Source organism: Amblyomma mixtum, chromosome 3 (genome assembly GCF_055824585.1).
Source record: "Amblyomma mixtum isolate Tamu chromosome 3, ASM5582458v1, whole genome shotgun sequence".
NCBI lineage: Eukaryota > Metazoa > Arthropoda > Arachnida > Ixodida > Ixodidae > Amblyomma > Amblyomma mixtum.
The window spans coordinates 177,051,025-177,057,024 of record NC_143014.1 but is presented as its reverse complement, the minus strand read 5'-3'; positions in this window follow the sequence as shown (position 1 = coordinate 177,057,024).

The window sequence follows — 6,000 nt, the reverse complement described above, 5'->3', positions numbered from 1 at the left end:
CGGCCCTTTTTTACCTAAATGCATTGTCCTGTTGTAGTATTCGATGCGCATCAAAAAATAATCGCGCTTAATACGGCCTTGCGTCAAAATCAGTTCACCCATGCGCCTGTAATTTTGCTGATCACCTCTTTGGCCAGCAATGGGGAATAAAGAGGGGTGGGGGGATGAAGCGCTTTAAAAAGAGAGAACACACTAGAAAAAGGACACGCGACAAGCGCTTGTGCCGTGCGCTTCTCTCGTGCTAACCTTCTACTGCCTTTTGCAGGAGTTTTAAATTTTATTTTTCTGTTTCGCTTCACCGCGCTAATTTTGCAGATGGTTCCTTGATCACGAAGTTTAGAGATCGCTCGCGCAGACTTCCACGATCGTCAGGAATATGCATGTCCAACATTCTTGGACAAAAATTTAGAAAATTGGGAAAATGTAAGACACTGTTATGGAAATACTGAAGGTAATGGTCTGTACTTCTTATATGTACACCAAAATCTTTCTTTTAAAGTGTTTCGATCGATCGCATCGAACAGTTAAGACTGCCACAGAAAACGAATCGGAAACGCTTCTGAAGATAGCAAATACGTTAATATAAAATAAATTCCAAGACTGCCGTTGGGTAATCTGCGGATATATTGATCGTTGTAGTGAAATCTTACACTATGTGACAAAAATTACGTTCACGAATGGTTTCCCGTTCAAAAATGCTTTTGTCCAGAATTCTTGGTTATGGCGAGAGCGATGCTCGTGGGTTACATGCATACTTCACGCTTAAATCGTCAGCCCTGAAAGCGTGTAATGCATTGATCCGCTTCCTGAGGATGCCCAGCTTTCTAAACAGGTTGTGACACTGCTGCCCACTTTTCCACGTCCGTCATTTAGGTTCTCAATTCTCACTTGCTTCATGCCTCTCTTTCTTCTTTCACATTTTAAAGCCTTCTTTTCCTCCCTCCGGTTCAGGTAGAGAGCTGAAATGCTCTTCAAATATCTCCTTTCCTTTTCCAGGCCTGTCTGTCTTAAATCAAGCACGGCCAAGCGCCGCACACTACGGAATTTATGACTTTACGCCATGAGCGCTGCCTGTAGAGGCGCCATTGAAATCCCTCTTGCGGCCGGTTCTGAACACAACGGGGTCCGCCGGCCGCGCTCCCCCGCATGCATCTGCCGAACTCGTTAGCCGCCGCAGTGGTTCAAGTTAGTGGCTGAGATTTCACCATCATGTCTTTCAGTGAAAGATATTTCCATAGGTGCAGTAAGAGAGCTGCAGAAAGAAAGCATGAAACTATGACGTTTCATGCCTCAGTAAATTTACCTTTTCAGCTAATCAGTAGCGTAAGGTACCATTCGCAGAATTGTGCACAGGTGTCGTAGTGAAGACTATATCAGTAAAATCGCAAGAACATCCGCATATTGTAAAGATAATGTAGCCGTTGAGCAGAGCGCAGAGGAATGAGCAAGAAGCACAGCGTGACACTGCACAGTACATGGCAGAGGTAAATAGGCAGCATAAAAAGCAGACATCCCATGTCACCTAGAGCAACCAACGAAGCTTGCTATACCAGTACACGGTTAGGAGTTCTGAACAGAGTAACGCTGTTCATGAGAAGGAGAAAAGCGGGCCAGGGATAGACTCAAATTGATCACATCCCCAGAGCAATTTCTTTATTTCTGATATTTAGCCATGGATCGGTTGGGAGTCACGTCAAAAACAAGACAGCGCGCTCGAATTGCGCAGGAAGGAAAATCGCGATTTCGAAAACTAAACCTGCCTCTGAGATTAATGGCATGCTTGTCCGATTAGCACAGGAATCCTTAAAGCCTTCGTATGGCGGCACATGCAATTATGTCGAGTTTGCGAGATAGACGCTCAGGCATATGCCCAGCGAACAGCAGCAACAAGCCCGCGGCAAGCAGCAAGGCAGCGGAGGCAGCCCCGTCGCTGCTTCACAAGAGCGACGACAGGCGGCGCAACCAGCGCTGGGCTCATGGCGTATAGCAGGAGTGTGCACCGTTACAAGGACGGACGGTCGAGTTTCTTGTTTGGGTCTCAGCTAGCTGAGTGAATCGTTTACTTCCAAAATTTTAGTGTGCCTGCCAGCTTGTGCCGGTACCTGACAGTGTCTGCATGTCGTAAGATATACTCTTCCTTGCTGTTACAACGCAGAACCTGAGGCCACCCTAAAAGCATTTTTAAACAGGCAATGTGGTGCCTTTTACTAAGAACCTATCCTTTCTCTCTTGCCGCCAGCGATTGCTTGCGGCAGTGCCTCATTGGAGAACTCGTTAGCTCAAGTAAACTGACCGTCAAGTGCTGGGCTTCCAACGCCGCTCGTTACGCTTCATGGAATGGTACGGTCTAACTAATTTCACATTGTGATGGTGCTGGCACGTGCTACGATGCTCGATAATGTTAATTGCGGGACCAGGGAACCTCACTATACCTTCACTGATTCGTGGCGAGAAGCTGACTTGGCACTGTACTGACTTTGCAGGTGATTATCGTGGAGCCGTTCTTCCCACATTATCATTCAATCGCTTTGAGCGCACAAGGAGTACCAGTCTTCATCCCCCTCCGGCCGGTAATGTACACTGGATTTTATTTGGTGAAGCAATATAATGTACTGAAGATATTCCTTCAATACAATGGTTGACAGCATGAATATCAACCTTTCCGCCCAGACATTTCTGCAAAAATACAAAATCTGCTTGTTTTCTCCTTCGCACAAAAGGGCCCACTTTCTTGCTAGCTTTTTTTTATCCTCAACGCTTAGTGATAATTTAAATGACACTCACTGAAGCAGCTGATTCACACTTTCCAACCTCGTGTCCTCCTCTTAACCAACTTTTACCCTCTTTTCCTCCCAGAATAAAAAGCAGGGACTCATATCCGGTGCGGACTGGGTTCTTGATCCGGTCGAGCTGGCTTCAAAGTTCAACTCCAAAACGAAGATGATTGTTCTCAACACTCCACAAAATCCACTAGGGAAGGCAAGTCAGACCGCACGTTTTGGGGAGAATGGATTTCGCTGCGTGCAATGCGCGTGTGTGTGCGTGCGTGTGTGTGCGTCGTGCGCGTGCATGTGTGTGCGTGCGTGTCAAGGAAACCAGCACTCACTGAAACCAAGGAAAGCACACAAGTTTTTTTTTGTGCTGTTCAACAATCAAAAATTAGTACCGTAATCATTTTTTGCATGTAAGATAATTCATAACAAGGTAGAATATGTATGTATAACAGGGAGGAAAGTATATTGCGGGAATAACTCTACTTGGCTGTTGCGAAAGTATGCGACAAAGTTGAAAGCGCGTTTTTAAGGATAAATTTTAGTTGGGTAAGCTGCGCAACACGCGTAGGATAGAGAAAGGTCAAGTGGCACGTGCACCACGGAGTGACGTAAGATAGTGCGCGTTGCAGCGCGAGCAACACGGACGCGCGATCCTTGAAACGCGCCCATGACGGCAGAAATTTGACGAGCCACAGCACCGAGAGCAATCGCGTTCTCGAAATGCTAAAAAGTGGCATGGCTGTTATTAACGACCAGCTACGAATCTCATTGTAACCAGGCGATATAGTCGGGTAAAACTCAAGAAAGAAGCTGTGGATACCGCTCAAAGGAGGACCTCATGCCAATGGCATCGACCGGTTTTCATGACGCCACGGTTAACCGGATTAAGCCGTAGTTATTCACCATTCATATGCAACCCCCTGCGATTTCACGCTAGCAGGCCTAAAGGGATCGTTCAAGGGGGTGAATCGGTCTACGCTACTGGCTAGATGGGCTTGAGGGGCATTTGCCACTTCGTTCTTGAGTTGGATCCGACTACATATGTAATAGTTAAAACGCTCACTATTATAATTCAGTTAACCGGCTCACTTTTTAGCCTGATTCACCTGTTTTAACTGTTCGCCAAAACTGCTTCCCGCAAAAGCTATCCGCAGAAGCCGCCACTATATCTCAGAAGTCCTACTTTCAAAAATTTTCGTCCAACTTCCTTCGAACAGGGTGTTTCATGCAACTTGAACCAAGGAATAAAAGGAAGTGGCGTACCGGAGCTGGGTTAAACCAACCACATATTGTTTCCTGTGATGTAGCGCTCCTGAAGCTATGCTTAACTTGCACTCAATTAGTTAATTAGCTAAGATTAATTATGCAAATTTTCTACTATTCTCTTTAGGGTCACCTGCACTTCGTTAAGTTAGAGAGGGGGTTAAGAAAGAACCGATCCAATATTTTGCAGCAACGTAGCTCCTACGTGGGCCTACAGGCGTTTAAAGACAGCCCGCGAAATATTAAAAAAAAAACGTGACCGCGCTCATGCGCTGCCATATTCCAGCGCTCCCAACCATGTTTCTAACGAACGAAACGTGCGCGCTGACCGTGTCCAAGTGAGCGGCCGTCGCTCATATCGACGGGCTGCAAAATGATAAAAAGAAAAAAGAAAACGGAGCCTATCATGAAATACGCGACCTCACTGGGCCTATTCCATTTTCCAGTCCCGGACTACTTGCTGACAGGTCTCGGCTTCCGCTATCACAGGAAAAACCGTAATGGTCACATGACCTACTTGACGGGGGTTGTTTGCGGACTCGCTGCCGGAGCTGGGCTCCTCCTCGGTTATCGTACCAGGCCGCTGGCATCTGCTAGCAGACGACGCAAGCCACGGCCACCACGACGCAGAAGCAACGTCGTGTTTTCGATCACGATCACTTGGTCGATTTGAAGACCATACTGTCAGCTTAGCATAGGTGATTACAGAACTCATCTTCAGGGGTGTGCTCGCCGCTACTGCTCGCGGCGAAGTTCGCACAAAGTAGCCCAATTAGTTGCGGAAAGGCAGACAGAGTAAAGCCTTCGAAAAAAGGTTGACAACAAGCGCTAGGGGCTCCAGACTACGAGTGGTTCACCTGCGATGCTTTCAGGAAAGCGCGCAGACAGCATGTCGCAAAACAAGCGAACAAGGACCTCATGAGCAAACAATACGCGCTCGCAGCTCCGAACGCGCGTCCGTGTGTAGTTGATTTCAGGAAAATAAAATGACGATGCAAGAACGAAAAGTCTTACGATAGCTCAGAGAGCAGCTACGGAGCCCGTGTGAAGGTTTAACGCACGATATCGGCCTCCAGGAACACGAAAAGTACTCAGAATCCACACAGAGTCTAATTCAATAAGGCTGCCAGCGCGGCGCTTCACTTTCCGGGCAGCTGTCGACTGCTGCCTTCCTCGCAGCACCAAGTAGCCTGCGGACTGACAGAGGCGAAGAACGAACGCGTTGCTGATGCGGGCAACTTTGTACCTGGTGAGCGGTGCTTTCGGGCTGCCCGAGAAAATCGTACGCCGGACTCTAGTCTGGAGGCAGTCTCGGACAGTCCGGGACTGAAAATCGAATGTGCCCATTGCTTTTGCTTCCATTTTAGTTTTGTCTTTGCGACGGTTCAGTACAAGCTCCGTCTGAACTGGCTGTCCATGGCCTGCCTATCACTTATCGCAGATCATGGCTCGTGCTTTCCATGTCTAGGAAGAATGTGCACTTTCAACACTATTCTTACAGCGGCATCGCCCACTCACTTCGAGAAGGCGAGCGCACGTGCTTTCCTCACTCAGGATGCGCTTGGCAGCTCTGCAATACGGTAGCATTGGAGCGCAATCACGTGTTTTTTTTTTCATATTTTGCGGGTTCTCTTAAATTCACGGAAAAAAAGACCACGTGGAAGATTCGTTGCTAAAAAAAACTGGATCGGTTGTTTAGTTACGCCCTCTAAACTTATCGAAACATACGTGAAGCTAAAGCGAATACTAAAATTTTGCATAATTAATCTAAACTAATTAACTAATTAGGCGGAATTTAAAAAATACTAAGAAGAGCGTCACATGACGGGAAATATTATGTCTGGGTTTACCCAGCTCCCGTACGCCACTTTTTTTTTAAATCCTTGGTTCAAGTTACGTGAAACGCCTTGTATACGTATACATGTGAATGCGAGTGTCGCGGCGTTGGAATAAACAGTCAAAA